The 17,629-nt window shown below is 46.6% G+C and overlaps 1 protein-coding gene across 5 annotated transcripts in view; it reads right to left on the reverse strand.

Annotated features, from left to right (window-relative positions):
• The window catches only part of BCAR3 (BCAR3 adaptor protein, NSP family member), a 190,663-nt gene that overhangs the window by 52,600 nt on the left and 120,434 nt on the right, over positions 1–17,629 (reverse strand). The window lies entirely within an intron of this gene.

Below are 17,629 nucleotides of genomic sequence, written 5' to 3' on the forward strand. Positions count from 1 at the left end.
GCGAGATTAATGTCAAATCCTCAGGAGGCCTCGGCCTTTGGACTAGGTCAAGTTGGCCTGTAAAAATAGCCACTTGCTTGTTCAATGCCTGGTGAGCAGCTTCTGTGCGTGAATGAGGGCTATGGAGAGCGACAGATCTTGTATTTGCCGGAGGGGACAGAGGCTCAGCCTAATAAACACATCGAACGTGGCTGGGGATGGAGCTACAGAGGGTCTGTCACCAGGGGAACAACGAGAGGGGCTGGTTTCCTTTCTGCTCCCTCAACTGGCTTCCTCCCTCTCTCCTACCCCTCCATGATTCTAGAGGTCAGATGTGCAGTCCTGGGAACTCCTGGGTCCTGGGAAGTCCACCTGAGAACATGGAAGCCAGCACCAAGGCTGGTAGCACTCCTGGGGTTTTTGAGCTGGAGGGGCCCTTGGAGATGGTCCAGTCGGTGGGTCAATACTGTCCTCCAAGGTCCATGCACTGTGTCCACGAGGACGCATTTCTGTTTGCCCTCATTTTTATTAGATGGGGTTCAAAGGGTAAGTCCACAGGAGCAGCCAGGGCCCAGGGCCCCAGCAATTTTGTGGGGATGACTCATCAATCAGGCCAATAGCCACCAGGTAAGGGGCCCAGTTTTCACTGACTATGCCCCTTTGGCAGGAAATAACAAGCTCTATAGGGCTAAGAAACTCCCCTAGAGGCTAAAAAAGCACCATCCCTGACCTGGGGAAATGAACGGAGGCAGCTCCTTAAATCCTGCACAGAAATTCAGTGAGATTAGTCAGCCAAAGCCTCTGAATTCCAATACCCTACCCGCAGACAGCATGAATGAAGGGCATTCCTGAGAGAAAATATGCAAATAACTCAGACATGTAAATTACATAGAATTATGCAGTCATGTGCTCCGGGGCTAGGGCAAAAATAAAACAAAAGACGCTCAGGTCACTGTAGAATGACAGCTCTCGTCACCCGGGACTTTCTCTGTTTACTCTAAGAAATGTTTCCAAAATGCCCAAAGAATTGGTTCCATCAGGTTTAAAGAATGGGCTAATCTTATTAGGTAACTCTTCCCTAAGCAGTTTTTTGTTGTTGTTGTTCCACACCAAAAATAATTTCTGAAGCAGCACTCAAAGGTTTTAATCAATTTTCTCCCGAAATGGCCAAGGAGAGAGACCAAAATAAAGTGCTGTTATTGCAACGAAAGACGATAATTGCCTGAATTCGCAAAGTGCCCTTCACTGACTTGTTATGCTTTGAAATGTCTCCCATCCGCACTGATCAATTCCCCCCCACTCTCCCCACAATGATTATTCTATTCCAGTTACATAGAAACAGAGGACCAGAATGGAGTCTCTTAGCTGAGAACAAAGGGCCAGGGACTCCAGCCTGTGATTGCAGAACCTGGTATTTGATCACATGGATACACAAAGAAGAGATTTTTTTAATGTCTTAGGATTAAACCCGCTACTCACACAGCCCCATGAAAAGGCCACGGACCTGGGCCAGGGGGTCACTCTCTCATGATGTAGCATGTGTGATTTAGGACCAGTCAAATTTGGATCGAAGGTTTCCTAAACAGCATGCCCTTCTGGGGACAGGGTTCCGCGTCTCTAATGTGACCCCAGGGACTGAAGGGGGTGCGGAGCAGGCAGCGCAGAGCTCTGGGAAAGTGCTTGCTCTCTAGTGCCCCCCACTGGCCCCCTTGGAGGCTCGCTCCTCTGCATTAAGGGAAACACCTGTGAAAAAGCCAGGGCTGGCAGCTAGGTGCACCTTGAAGGAAACCCCCATGACCTCAGGTCAAATGTTGCCCACCCTATCTGGGAAGAGGGTTAAAGCTGGCCAGAGGAAAGTCCCCGCACAAGCATTGCCCTCGAAGCCATTTTTCTTTGGGCAGCCCTAATACTAACCTGCCCTATTTAGTAACCATGGAAACAGGAGCTGCCTGCCAGCCATAGTCCACAGACACGTGTCCTGTCTGCAGCAGTGCTCGGGCTGAGCGCGTGCACGAAATCCCTTTCCCAAAGCGCCAGTCCCCAGTAGAAGATCAGGCTCCCAATGAGGTAGACCGTCTCTCTGACACGGTGTCGGGGAGAGGTCTGTGGGGAGAAAGATGTGCCTACCATGTACCTGCTGTTCCTGTTTCAGGGCAACTTGGAAAACAATGCTGCCCGTACCCCCGGTACTGCTCCCCAGAATCAAGGCATCAAGCCTCACATGTACTGAGGTGTTCTTGGTCATTGTCAAGCAGCCCTGTGGAGAGTGACACTGCCCACGGGTGGCAGGCTGTGACCGAGGAGCACTGGTTCAAGGCTGCAAGGCCTGGCTCCTCCCTGCCCACAGGGAACACACAGGGACATCAGTCAGGGAGTGAACGCCAGTCACTATGGTCAAAACAACTCAACCTCTCATGGCAACCTGAGACTCTTCACCTTTCCAGAAAGATCCATCCTTCCTGGCTTTTTGCCTCCACTAAAACCCAGTGATCCGGGTCTCCATGAACAAAGACAGCTTCTGTTCCTCCTCGTGTCCCAGGAGGCAGGGACGATTAACCTGGACAGCCCCAATCCTAAACACCTGAGGCCACCCTCGGCAGGCGCAGCTCCTTGAAGAGCGTTGCAGCACATGCCTGGGAAGCACTGGGTGGAAAAGGGGCACCTTTATCAGCAACCCTGCTTCCCGAAGCTTCCTGGCCCGTCTGCGTGATTCTGAACACAGTAAACCAGGAGGTGGGGCGGGAGGGGGAGCTCGTGTATCTCAGAGCACACACCCTCACACAAAAGCACCAGGGCTCGGGCAGAGGGGCTGGAAACCACTGAGGACGAAGAGAGGTCCTCGGGGAAGAGGTCACCTCCTCCTCACATTGGACTCGGCCAGCTACACAAGCCACCAAAGATAGTTCAACATATTTTCCTATATGCAAATGCCATCTATTTCTTGGTCCGAAAGGGAATGCAAACTGGACTCGGCTGGAGGAGGGTGGGGACGCTGGCCGAGCTCGCGGGGCACGCTGGGTGTTGCTGTGGATAAGACATTCGCTTGTGCTGGTGAACACAGAGGGTGCATTTACGAGTGTCTGCTGTCCACATCTCCATCTGACGCTGCCCCCATCCCTCAGGGGAGGAAAGAGTATGGCTGTTAAGTGGTCTCTGTCCGAAAGCCGTATTGATCTGCTGCGCACATAAACAAAGAGACTAAGGATGGCATTCACAAACAGATTTCTCTCTACTGGGCCTTATGTGCCCCCCAAGATTTCTGTTTCTTTAACTGGCTATTAAAATTGTATAACTGATAACGTGAAGCAAAATCAGGGGAGCCTCCAGCCCTGACTTGCTTTCTTGCACTATGACAAACAATTCCATCCCATACACCCCTCTGCTACCACCAGCAATTTCCCCATTTCCCCCCAGGAATCCTATATTATACAAGCTCAGTTTTCTGTTTTCAGCATTAAGGCAAGATTAAAAGAACACGCAAGGGGCATAATTCCAACCTCTCAAACAGCAGACTCAGACTTTCTGGCAGTCTCAGCCTTCTTTGAGAGTCTATAAAAACCATGGACTTTCCTCCCAGAACAAAAGGCACATATTGAAACATTGTACATATAATTTCAGAGGATTCCTGTGTTCCCAGACCCCTGGGAGTCTTACCCACCCAAGGTGATCCGCCACCTGCCTCCCAAGCTTCCTTCCATTCTACACTCACTGTGCAGGCACCAAAGCCAGAGCATTTGTTTCTCTTGTCACCGTAGTTGCTAGGTTTTCTTTGCTGGACATTTTTCTCTTTCCCTTCCTGCCACTTCTGGTAAGTGTGAGCTACACAAGCAACTGACAGACAGTGACCACAAAAGCCCCTCAGAGGCCCCTCCCTTGCAGAGTGCTGTAGAAACAGGCTGAGGGGCATGTGCAAGGCCAGGATGCCATGAAGGCTCACCAGCCAGGGCCAGCCACACTGTCTTCCATCTCTGCTGCCAACAGCTTTCTGGTCTCACAAATACTGCTGCAGAACGACATCTTCTAAAACTGAGACACATATTTGCACATCTCAAAAGTGATGCTGGAAGGTAGGAGGGTAGAGGGAGAGCCAGTGTGGGTTCCTGCTTCACCATACCACTAGCTAGTTGGGTGACCTTTGGAAATTTCTTAACCTCTCTGAGCCTCAGTTTTCCTTCTCTAACTTACCAGGTTTTTGTGTAGATCAAGTGAGATAACACAGATAACAGCCTGGCACCCAACACATAGTAGGCAAATGTGAGCTTCCCTTCCCCTTCAAAGGAAGGGACAACAAGCTCCATCTCCCCCATTTGTTCCTGCTGCAGGCACATGCCCACCTGCACCCTAAATCTCATGCAAACGTCAGGCCTCAGGAACTACACCTCAAAAGAAGAGTGTGGCCAGCCCTGCCCTGAGCTGCCAACTGCTGACCGGCCCCAGCTGGTACTGAGGTGACTCTTGAACCTTGAAAGCCAAGGGACAATGAGGAAGAGTTGAAGAGTTTTCAGACTAAAAAAAGCCTTAAAATATTTTTCAGCCTTTACATTTTAAGATCGCAGATTAAAATTGCACATATGGTCTTAATCACACCTCTTCAGATGTCTCGGATGATTTTCTTCTCCAGAGTCTTTGTCATTTGGGGACTTTGTTTTAACAGGCAGCACGTGTGTCCACAGCATCTGTCCACTTGGCTGTCACCCAGGTGGACTCCTGGGTACACCTACAGCTCTGTGCGTCCCACCCCTGTCCCAGTCGGTCTGACTGGGGATCCGCTGGGCTCGCTCCTCTCCCATCGTCCCCGCATCAACTCAGCTGCGGAGCTGGGCTTCAGCCTATGTCCTGCCTGATGCTCCTCCAACCCCGTCCCCTGCCCCTTGCCTAGCCCTCCAGGTCCTCGCCCTGGCCGAGATCTAGCGTGTGTCTAGACTGCCCAGAGGCCCACCTCCCATGTGTCTGACTCCTTCATACTCCACCAGCCCATGTTACCGGCTACGCTGACACTAACCACTTCTGCCTGGGATAGCCCCTTGGACGCTGTGCCTGCTCTGTCCAGCTCCCTCTCTAGACCTCTGTGTCCCCCAGATTCTGCCCTCTGCCTGCACCTCCTCCTTTCTACTCCCTAATGGCAGGAATTACCAGAGTCACAGTGCATTCTTCCATCGCCACCTCACGTCCATCTCCCATCTAGAAAGGCTGCCAAATGTCTGAGAGGAGGAAGCAGCCTGTGAGGACTGCCCAAGAAGGCACCCGGGGGTGGAAAGCAGGGCGGCACCAGGTGAGGTGGAGTCAGGACCACCCTCCACTCATTCCAGCCTTGAAAGTGCCCTAAGTAAAACAGAAAAAGATCTTAGGAATCCCTTCTGCTCTGTTCTCAAGCAAATTCCAGCCACCTGAGCAAAATGTTTCAGTGGGAAAATATAACTTTTTTCATGTTCATAAGCTGATCATGGGTATCATCTTCTGAGCGGCATAGTGGATAATTCTGCATTCTGCCCAAAGAGCTGGGAGAGTCAGTCCAGACCAGGAGTTCTTAACCTGGGGGCCGGGTGGGGCTTCTGTGAGCCACTGGAAACTGTATACAAACGTTTACAAGTATTTGTTCATTGAGGTGAGCAGTCAAAGAGTCATGAGACCTAAAAATCCCCACTGATCCAGAAAGACTGTCAGTGGCTCTTACAGATGTAGCTTTCTGATCTTCTTTCTACTGGAAAAAGAAGTGAGGAGAGTACCCTGGTCATCCTGGACAAGAGCAAGGACAGATAAAGCCCCTGCTACCCAGGACACAGTCGTCCTCGGCAGGGCTGTGGAGGTGCAGGAGGAGGCAGAGAGCCCTGAGGCCAGCAGGGTCACTTTTCCTTTCTGCCACTGCAGAGGCTTTAAACACCTGTGAGAGGAGCTGAACCCCTTCACGCAGCTGGGGAAGGGCCTTGTTTGCATACAGTACTCAACATTAGCACTAACTGCAGAACAGCTGTAAGTTTGACTCTCAGCAGCCCACCCTGCCCACAGGATGTGTTCTCAGAAGACCGAGGCAGTCACAGACATCTTTCCACGTCTCGGGTGGGGCTCCGCGAAGGAGCCCTCACCCACCCAGTGTGGAAGGTCCCCAAGAGCCAGCATTTATTTATACAGAGAACTTTTACCATATTGTCTCACTTAATACCCACACTAGGAGACACGTATTATTATCTCTACCTCGCATGTTAAATCAAACAGTTCTTAGAGTTAATAATTAAAGCCCCATGAATCAGAATGGCCGGCTCTATCGGATGTGATAATGGAAGCACAGATACCAGCTGGTTGCCTGGAGCACCTTATCTTGTACAAATCCAAAAGGCAGAATCGTGGCTGCTGCAACCACCGCCTCGCTCCCACGGAGGGACGGATGTTCTTGGCAACATAGACTGCGGGTCTTATCTGAACTATCCCCCGTCAGAGACCCTAGTCCACTCCTTACTGATGGGAAAGGGCACACAGACGCTGAGGCCAGAACCTGAGAAGAGCCAGGAGGCAGCCAAGTCCCACCACGCAGCTGACGACTGGAGGGCTAAGGGACCCCCTTTGTCGTATAGGGAGATATGAACGGGGCTCATTTCTCTGTAGGAAAAGGCTGTCTCAGGGTTTGTTGCATGGGAAGGACCATATTGACTGCCAGCCAGTTTCTTCACTTGCTAAGGCAGGCAGCTGTGAAGCACAATGCCACCTACAGAAGTGACATCTAGGTCAACACTTGCCCCTCCTGGTGCCCAGGGTGGAGACAATGGGTTCCTTTTGTCAGTGGTTCAAAGGACAGTACAATCCCTGGCCTTGCAGTGTGAACCCAATAGAGTGGAAGGGCCGGGTGGAGGAAGGGAGAGTTACTAGGCAGAGCAGCGGGAACCCACCTGGATCGCTGCCTGGAGCACCACACCAGCCTCAGGGGTGGGTGAATAGTGACAACAGATGTGGGAATTTTTCCACGGCCAAACTATAAATACCAGGGGAACTCACAGCCCCTCTGCCCACCCCCACCTATAACTTCTCTGTAACAGTGGTGGATCTGACAATTAAACTAGGAGGCAGTGGGGATCCAGCACATAAATAAGTGAGGAGGAAGAGAAACTAGAGAAAGATGAGTGTAGGACCTGAAAAGATCAAAAAGGAAATATCCCCGTAAAACTTAGCTTTCATATGCCAAGATTTTACATATGTACCCTGAGTAGACAGAGACAATTAGAAATATAGCCGAATATACCTCCGATTCTGAAAATTCAGGGGGAAAATGGTGTGAACAGCAGATAGTGGTCATTACATTTAAAAGCTTTGCCCCATGGCATGTGTATTCGTACTTGTGATGGATATACGAGCCAATCAGAATAGTGAACACTGGATACTCCAGGAGTGGACATGTGACCTAAGTTAGACCAATCAGAGTCCTTCCCTGGGATTTTTCAAACCAGAGCAGAAGGAGAAGTCCCTTTTTCCCCTTGGACCATAAACTTTAAGCTTATAAGCCCAGAACAGCCTACAGTCATGTGCCCCCCCACTACATGGAGAAGCTGATCTGAGAGAATGTGACCAAAGTGCTAAGAGAAGAAGCTGCAAGAGGCTAAGAGTCTGAGGATGTCTCCTTTCCCCAGAACAGTCATTGACTCAGCCACTCCAACCCTGCCCTTCCCAGTGGTAAATATTCTAGCTCATATCATCAGTGTGAGAGTTTACAGCTTCACCCTATCAGTGCGAGATCAAGTAAACCTGAAACCAAGATATAACACACACTGTTGGGCTCTACTAGAGTTCTTATACTGTGTATAAGATGTGATCTCTGCATCTGAGAAAGGCCAAAAAGGAGCCAACATAAACTCATGTTACATGAAAACACGTATAATATATACTTGTTAATAACAGCATTGTGCACTCATGTTTCAGTGATGGGTGGAAATTAATGGTGCTTCACAACCTACTCCAAGGACATTCCATTAAAGAACTGAGTTGTCTTGAATTTCCAAGGATAAAGCAGACATGAATTTGCCTGTAGGGAAAGGGAGAGGGACTCATGGAGAGGGAATGTTCTGTGCCACTGAACGTAGGTGTGAGTTTTACTCCCACACCCAGCACCCCTCCCAGGCTAAGGGAAACCACTAACAAACGGCTCACTCAACCCCGCCTATACAGGCAACAGCACCATCTTAACTTCCTGGAGGACGTTTCCAAAGACTTGTGTTTTGTGGAAAGACAGAGGACCTGGATCAGAGGTACCAGCTGAGACATTCCGTTACTAGGGCCAGAGGGACTTTCCCAGGTATGATCCGTTAGGTGGACATGACCTGGAAGGAGACTCGGAGCTCGGGTTCTCAGTCTGTGTGGCCCTATGGGGGCTTCCTCCACCCTCTGTTTACCCCAGTGAGGAGCCCTAGCTCCAACCGTCTTCCAGCATATGGCTATTGAAGCTCTCATTAAAGTGATCTGTGTTCTTGTTTTTTGGCCTCAGGACCCAGGTCTTATTTATCGTCATCACTCCAGTGTCCAGTGCAATGCTTGAACTGGATAGGGGCCAGTGAACATTTGGAGATAGCATAGGGATCCTCAGTCTGGGTCCACAAACACCTTGGAAGGAAGACGTACAATAGTGCGCATGCATGTTTCCAGACACAGGGTTCTGATTCATTGTAGTTGCAAAAAGATAGGGAGCCCCTCCTCAAACAGTTAAGAGAATCACAGAGGCATAAGACATGACTTGCCACATGAGGGTTATGGTCCTTACTGGGTGAACCAGCCTTGCCATCCCTGTGGCTGGATTGGGGCTGGTTCCTACTTTGGCCCTCAGAAGCACCTCACCCTCTCAAACTGTGAACTACCTGGGTTCCCAAAAGGAAAGAGGCTCCCAGAACACAGCAATTCCCTACTCACACCACCTGTGCTCTGAGTGAGCAATCCTGAAATGCTCTACAAACCAGGAGATAGGAGGATGCGGCCCTATTCTGCCTAGGCTCTTTCCGGTAAAGACCATGAGAAGAGAGAGGGGAAGAGACTGGGCCATAATGGATGCAGCTGGACCACAGGGACCCCTTCAAAAAACACCCACCTGGGCCTGGGCAAACTAAGAATCCAATTGGAGACTGGTGGTCACAGGAAACAGCCCATCAGTTTCATCATTTCTTCTGTACAAAAAGCTCTTTTGAGAGTGTGAATGGGGGCTTTATGTAGTAAGTTCTCCTCCACAGGCTAATAAATATGTGAAATGGCCTCTCAGACCAGGTTCCTGTGCCCTGGACACTGAGGTCATTCAACAAACAATTAGATGCCATCTGGAGAGAGCTGGGACTCGAAAGGAAATTGCCTTGAAGGGCCAAACAGCATGTTCTAGTTCCCAGGGTCTGACACATCCTTATCTTCATTGACATAAAGGACGGATGGAGCTCAGCCAGCTAATCCAGGCCAGGAGCAGAACAGGCAAATTCAGTGGCAATTAATAAAAGCTTAAGGACCAGGAAAATGTTCATTTTCAGCCTGTCCCAAGTAAATTTATCCCTTGGCTGCACTTTCACCTCCAAGTCAGGCATCTTTGCCATAAACCAGACCTTGGCCTCATCAAGCTTTGGGTTTTCACAGTTTTACCATAAAGCAATTATGGCAGAACAGCAACTGCTTCTGGACGGCTCTTTACAGTACATAATGAGCAATGATTCAATCATATGAAGTAGAGCTAGTGTTTATTGAGGCTTCACAATGCATTCAATTGTAAAGAACAGGCCTACAACTGAGAACCCTATTTTTAAGGGATTGAGTCTCAATTTTTCTTATTTTTAAATGAAAATATAATGTCTCTTTTCTATTAATAATCAATATCTTTAAATGTAAGTGTTATTGTTGAGCAAGCTGAGTTAAAAAAAAAAAACAGCTAGAGAACGAAATATGGATTTAGATGAACAGGAGGTGATTGTGTTCTAGGCGTTTCTGCAGCTTCTAACAGCTCTTGAGAAGCAGGAGACCCTCTGAGATGGCAGCGCTGAGCATTGTCTGCGGGCCCATGGTGTCCTTTCAGGGAGTCTGTGAGGTCAAAACTATCTTCATAGTAATACTGACACATTTTTGCCTTTTCACTGGGTTGACATTTACGCTGATAGGGCAAAAGCAAGGAGGGGTAAAGCTGTTGGGACCTTAGCACAAAGCAATGGAGAGGCACCAAACTGGATAACCGGTCATCCCATTTCTTGACCACCATATTTTTTAATTATATGTTAAATATTTTAAAAAATATTTTTAAAATATTTCTTTAGAGGCCAGCCCGGTGGCACAGTGGTTAACTTCGCATGTTCTGCTTCAGGGCCTGGGGTTTGCCGGTTTGGATCCTGGGTTCAGATATGGCACCGCTCGTCAAGCCATGCTGTGGTAGGCATCCTACATAGAAAGTAGAGGAAGATGGGCATGGATGTTAGCTCAGGGCCAGTCCACCTCAGCAAAAAGAGGAGGATTGGCAGCAGATGTTAGCTCAGGGCTGATCTTTCTCAAAAAAAAAAAAAAAGAATGTTTCTTTAAAAAATAGTTCCACTTAAGAAATCCTTGATGAGGCTGTAAGAATTACTCACAGCACTACATCTCAGCCCTTGAGTCCAGGTCTCTTTAATATTCTGAGCGATGAGACAGGAAGCACATACGACACCTCTCCTCATACCCGAGCACAATGGCTGTCTCCAGGGAAAGCAACCGTGCGATTAAATTGTGAGCTGAACTAGCAGCTTTTCATGGAACCCCATTTTCATTTCAAAGAATGTCTGACAAACTGTGGTTATTCAGACATGGGTATTTATTTGGCAGATATTTCCTAAAAAATGAGCAAAATGAAAGACACTTTCCTTGAAGTGTCACTTCCAGGAAAACAACGGACAGTTTTTGTTGCCAATGAAAACTTGAGCTTTCAACTGAAAAACAGAATTTTGGGAAACTTGTATTCACCACCATGAGTCTGACAGCTTCCCAATACTTGAGTGATTTTTCTGAGTGGTGATATTAACAAACGTGAGTTTTTGACATTGTATACAGTGAAATATGTTAACATCTGCAAGATGTGTGTAACTCAGTAAACCAGGATTTTCCAAGTGACCAATGCATGATGGTATAAAATCACACACGGGTGAAAGATCCATTCAGACTGCCAGGTAGACCAGTGGATTTTAAGGAAAGAGAGTAAAAAAAAAAATTATTAATATGGTTTCAGATTCCACATTTCAACGAACTTTTATGGAACTACAGCTTTTCAAGTTTTAGTATAATATCAAAGAATATCTCCAATTATCTGAAAAGGCTGTTAAAATGCTCCTCCTGGGGGGTGGGGGGTGGGCAAAATGGGTGAAGGGGGTCAAAAGGTACAAATTTCCGGTTACAAAATGAGTAAGTCATGGGGATGGAATGTACAGCACGGTGACTATTTTTAATAACACTGCATTGCATTTTTGGAAGTGGCTGTAAGAGCGTGGATCTTGAAAGTTCTTATCACAAGAAAAAAATTTTTTCGTAACTATGGTGACAGATGTTAACTGGACTTATTGTGGTGATTATTTTGAAATATATACAGATAACAAATGATTATGTTGTACACCTGAAACTACTATAACCTTATGTCAGTTACACCTCAATAAAAAAAATCCTCCTTCCCTTCTTGAATACATAGCTGTGCAAGGCCAGATTTTCTGCAGACTTCAACCAAAACAATGTAACAAGAGACTGCAGGCTGAAGCAGATAAGAGAATTAAGCTGTGTTCTATTAGACCAGACACTAAAGAGATTTGCAAAAAGGGAAAACAATACCATTCTTCTCACTCAATTTTGTTTTGGGAAATTATTTTTCATAAAAATATGTTATTTATATTCACATAATGGGTTTATTATTATTTTTAATGAATTAAATAAACATTTAAAAATTCCTATATTTTAGTTTCTAATACAATAAACCAATAGTTAAAACTCACATAACAAAAGCTCTTTGCGGTCCTCAATAAGTTTTAAGAGTGAAAAGGGGTCTTGAGACCAAAGAATTTGAGAACTTCTGCTCTAATGCATCTGGGCTACTTGTTTTACATAATCTTGATTGAGCCGTAAGTTTACAGCATCATATCTATGGAGTAGATTAAGGCATACAAATAAAGGGGTGTTTTTATTTTTATAAGTAACTATCATAAAAGCACTAATGCTTATTAGAGAAAATTTGGAAACTGAGACAAATGTGAAAAACAAAACAAAAACTCCTTAGTTGCCAGGAAGTTCATTTTGACCTATTACCCAACATTCAATTGTTCTGCTCATAGGTTTTGACCTTACAGAAATTCTCGCACAATTGCACAGTGAGCCATCTCAGTTGCGCGCAATGCCATCTTTCTGGCCCCGTGCTTCACTCTCTTTTCTCTCACCCCACATCCAATCCATCAGGAAATCCTGATGACTCTGCCTTCACAGTACATATCCGGAGTCCCCCTTCTTCACCATTTCCTCTGCTTTCACAGGCCCAAACTATCCTCTCTCATCTCGACAGTCACAATGGCCTCCCAATTGGTCTCCCCTCCCCTGCCCTGCCCCCTGCAGCCTGCTGGCAACACAGAAGCGAAAGTGATCCCATGATGGCTCCCCCCTCACTCCTAAAAGTTACCATCCTTACTCGGACATACATGCCTCAGGCAATCTGCCTTGTCCCCCCTTCATCGCTCTCACATCAGCTTCCACCACTCGCGCTCAAGTTCGCCCCCGCCAGCCCTCCAGCCTCACGGCTGACCCTCAGCGAAAGAGATGAGCCCCAGCCTCCCAGCCCTGCCCTTACTATGTGTCCTCTTCCTTAAACATCACACTGGACTTGCCGCTGCACTCAAAAGCCACCTTCCGCGTGAGGCCTTCCCTGCCCACCCCACTTAAAATCTAAGGCCTCTCACCCCAGCATTTCATAGTTCCTGCCCCTGATGAATCTTTCCTGCTTAGCACTCATCACTGCTCAGCAGGGTTTACTTGGCTGTCTTCTCCATCCTCCACCCCAGAATATAAACTCCAGAGGGGCAGGGACATTGTTTTGTTCACTGCTGTATCCTCAGCCCTGAGAACGGTGACCAGCAAATGGCATATACTCAATAAATATTTGTTAAATGACTATGACATATGTAACAAATATGAGTATATTTGTTAAATAACTGCAAACCTTTTTACCAGGCAAACATTAAAAAGAACCCAGATGTCAGGAGGGAATTGGTTAAATATAACTGTATTTCATATATTGGAATACCAGATAGCCATCCAAAAGAAGGAGGTGGACCCACATATTTAACGTGGAACGATGTCCAATGAAAAAAGCAAGTTGCAAAGCAAGATGTAGTTATGTGCTATTTTTGGCAGTCAATCAATCAATCAAACTGTTCCCAAATTCAGCCTTCTTGCTCTTGTAACAGTTTGAGCATCTCGGAATTTCCCAAGAACACTTGAAATTTCCTCACTCTCTTCCCAGGCAAGAAATACGAGAGTAGCCCCCCTTCCTGAGACTCCTGCTCCTGTCAGCCTGGGCACACAGTCGCACAGGCCTGGGGGCTCCCCACCAATCTCTAAAACTCTGGGTATCAGTCTTCTGCCTCACCTAATACTAGCTTCCTTCCTGCCAAGCTACCGTTTTTTTCAGCTGTCAAATCACAATTTGATATAATTTTTTCCAAGAAAACTTCATAGTGACCACAGGTAAAACTTCAGAACAATGCCAACCCCCCATCTCAAAATCTACATACAGTATGGCAGCATCTTACAGCTTTTTGTCCAAGAATGTTAGACAATTAATTCTAGTAAAATATCCTGACAATTTTAATGACTTACAGGAAGCCAATGAGAACTATTTGCTTTTTTATGTACTTTAAACACAGCTCTTAGTTCTTAAGTTGTAAATATGTTACTGCACACTATTACATTTAATATTAAAATCTCCCAGAATATTTAGAAAGCAAAATGTAGCCAAATGCTGTGCTGTTGTGACATGAAATTACCACTAGAGGGCAGAGTTTAACAGCAAACGATTCCAACACTGAAAAGCCTCGCCTCCCATTTTGGGGCTGAAGAGTGGTTCTGGGCCCCCATAGCTGATAACAAGATCTCCTGAGGAACTGATAGGCCTGAGCCATAAAGGTTGCCAGAACTACACTTTTTAAAGGTGTACATCTGTGACGTGTATTTAAGGTGACAACAGTGACCCCACAGATTTTATCCTACACCTGGTTGGCAAGAGAAGGTAGACTGAGGTTAGATGTGGGAACCTCCTTGCTGTCATGAAATAAAATCACAGAAGAATTTCTGGAAAATTTTTAGAGATGTGAGTGTTACTTCCTCTGGGAAACTTAAAGATCATTGGAACCACCTCATTCCTTCTCCGTCAATTTAAACGCCCTTTGCATCTGGTTGTATGTGGTCGTCGGTCAGCCAGTCAGTTGCCAAATATTTATTGAGAGGACAAGAAAAGGTCCTTGCCCTCAGAATCGCATTCTAATGACAAGCTGGTTGTTTTTCCAAGTAAACAAATAGAATTTGGGGCAAATGCTATGTGGATAATATACAGAATAATGAGCTAGGGACTAGGAGGCAGCTTTTAGGGGGGTCAAGGAAGGTCTCCAGAGGCAGTAAAATCTGAGTTAAGACGGACCAGCCACAGAGAGGACTAAGGTGATAGCGACTAAACTAGTATTTAGTAACTAAACTAGTCACTGAGTGCGATCTACGCATCAGGCACTGTACGAACAACTTCACGTGTATTAACTGACTTAATCCCTACTTTCTCTGATTTATTGAGCTCCAGAGAATTTAAAAAATGTGCCCAACGTCACAGAACCAAGAAACAGCTAAGATGGGGCTTTGCATCTGCATTAGTTTCCCAGGGCTGCTGTAACAAATTACCATAAACTTGGTGGCTTTCAAATAGAAATTCGTTCTCCCACAGTTCTGGAGGCTAGGAGTCCAACAAGGTGTCGGCAGGGCCACGCTCTGTCTCAAGGCTTGGGGGAGAGTCTTTCCTTGCCTCCTCCTAGCTTGTGCTGGTGGCTGGCAATCCTCGGTGTCCCTTGCCTTGCGCACACATCAAGCCCAATCTCCACCTCCGTCATCACATGGCATTCTCTCTGTGTGTCTGTGTCTCTGTGTCTAAATGCCTCTCTTCCTATAAGGGCACCAGTCACTGGATTAGGGCCCACCCTGAGGCATATGACCTCATCTTAATGTGATCATATCTGCAAAGATCCTATTTCCAAATAAGGTCACATACACAGGTGCTAGGAGTTAAGACTTCAACATATCTTTTGGGGTGACACAATTCAACCCACAACAGCATCCCAGCACCCACTTCAAATCACTCAGCTGTTCTACCTCAAAAGAACCTTCCAGGCGGAGGGAAAGGCAAAGACCCAGGGGCAGTAGGAAAAGTCAGCATGGAGGAATACAATGACTAAGGTGCATGCCAGGAGGTGAGGTTAGAGGTAGACAGGCCCCAGGGGGAGGACTCTGAAGTCCAATTATAAAGCTGAGTCTGCTCAGAAGCCACAGCTTTAATTCTCCCTTGCAGGCTAGTTTTCCAGCCTCTTCACCATCTCTCATACTGTCTGGGATCTCGGAAGAAGCCTCTTCTTTCAGCTAGCAATGAAGCCTCAGCACAGAAACGAATGTGAACCTGGCCTTATTTCATTCCGGCTGGATCAGGCTCCTTCAAGCACCTCCAGAGGGTAGCTCCAGGGTTTGATCTTGATTCAAACCATCAAATTCAGGAGGCCCAGGAAGAATTCACTTCTGACTTGGAACACCAAGAAAATTCATCTCAGGCTACATGAGTAGAGCAACACCTGGCCTGAGGAGTTATTCAGACATGCCCCAGGCAAGAGCAGTCAGGATTCAAGCTTTTGTGCTGTCCCCACACATCTGTTCATCCAGCGGAACTGAAGATGCCAGACATGACGGGCCCAGTGGAGAGATGCTGCTCACAGTGGACAGGTCTACCCCACGAGATGCTGAGATGCATCCAAACTGTGCAGCGTTGCAACAGCATCGTCTCTGTGATGGTACAAGATCACACAGCTTGCACAAGGACTCACTGCTGTGTCATCAAGCAAGATAAAGGTGATGACAGTGATGCAAGGTTGCATCACAGAAGTGTCAGCATGAAAAGGTGGAATTTTTGTTGAAAGCCTACTATATATTATTGGGAGGCAAAAACAAGGACAGTGTACATACATACAGTCTAGAGCAGGGATCGGCAAACCTTTTCTGTAAAAGGCCAAATAGTAAATATTTCAGGCTTTGCTGCCCACCCATTCTGTCACAACCACTCAACTCCACCATTATAGTGCCAAAGCAACAATATGTAAATGAATGGGTGTGGCTGTGTTTCAATAAAACTTTATTTATGCACATAGAAATTTGAATTTTATAATTTTCACATTCTTCTTTTGTTTTTTTTAAAAAACCATTTAAAAAACATGAAATGCACTTTTGGCTCGTGGGCCGTACGATAACAGGTGCAAGGCTAGATTTGTTCTTGGGCTCTAGTTTGCTGACCCCCCAGTCGAATGATATCCCGAAATGCTTATGAATTAACTAAATGTCACTGCAGTAACAAGGTCTCCAATCAGAAAACTCCCTTCCTCCCCTTAAAATAGTTACTTGCTGCTGGCAAGATGCCAGGTACTCCTGAACTCTGTAATCACCCCTGGCTGCCTCCCCCTCACCTCCTCCATTTAAGCCCTGCCAGGAACTGTCAACTCACCTAATAAAATGGCTCTTAATTCTATCTCCAAAATGCCTCTAGTACTGGCCCTGACTTTCCATTCCTTCTGCCACTATCTCAGGTTGGGCTCTTGATGACACTTTCCTCCCACCCGCCTGCCTCCACTGAACAATTACTAACACATGGTGTATGCTCAAAACTGTCGGTTGAATGAGCCAATACTGTAAAATATCCACCAGCTCAGCACTTTCTCCATCTGATCAGCAGTTTGACCTAGCCCATCTCCCAAAAACTTCCTCTACCGAGGGAGTAGCACTTAAAGGCTAAAATGTGATCAAGTTTAGCTTGCCTTTTTTTTTTTGATAGGGAAGATTCACCCTGAGCTAACATCTGTTGCCAATCTTCCTCTTTTTTCACTTGAGGAAGATTAGCCCTGAGCTAACATTCATGCCAATCTTCCTTTACTTTGTACATGGGATGCCTCCACAGCATGGCTGATGAGTGGAGTAGGTCCATACCTGGGATCCGAACCCAGGAACCTGGGCCAGCTAAGCCAAGAGTGCAGAACCTTAACCACTCGGCCCCGGGGCCAGCCCCTAGCTTGCTTTTTTAAGGTCAGGCTCACTGAGGTATAGTTTGCACACTGTAAAAGTCATCCTTTTTAGCACAGTTCTATGAGCTTGGAAACAACCACAATCAACGTATTTCTATCATCTCCCAAAGTTCCTTCATTCCCCTTTGCAGTGATCTCTCCCCCTACCTCTTTTTGACCACTGACCTGTTTTCCATCATTGTAAGTTTTTATGTGTATCCAACAGTCCATTCCTTGTTAAGGCTCAATGGCGTGCCAGTGTCTGGACGGACTACCATTTAACCATTCACCAACTGAAGGACATTTGAATTGTTTCCAGTTTTTGTCAATACTAATATCATTCACATTCAGATTTTTAA

The sequence above is a fragment of the Equus quagga genome, chromosome 18 (assembly GCF_021613505.1).
Source record: "Equus quagga isolate Etosha38 chromosome 18, UCLA_HA_Equagga_1.0, whole genome shotgun sequence".
Taxonomy (NCBI): Eukaryota; Metazoa; Chordata; class Mammalia; order Perissodactyla; family Equidae; genus Equus; species Equus quagga.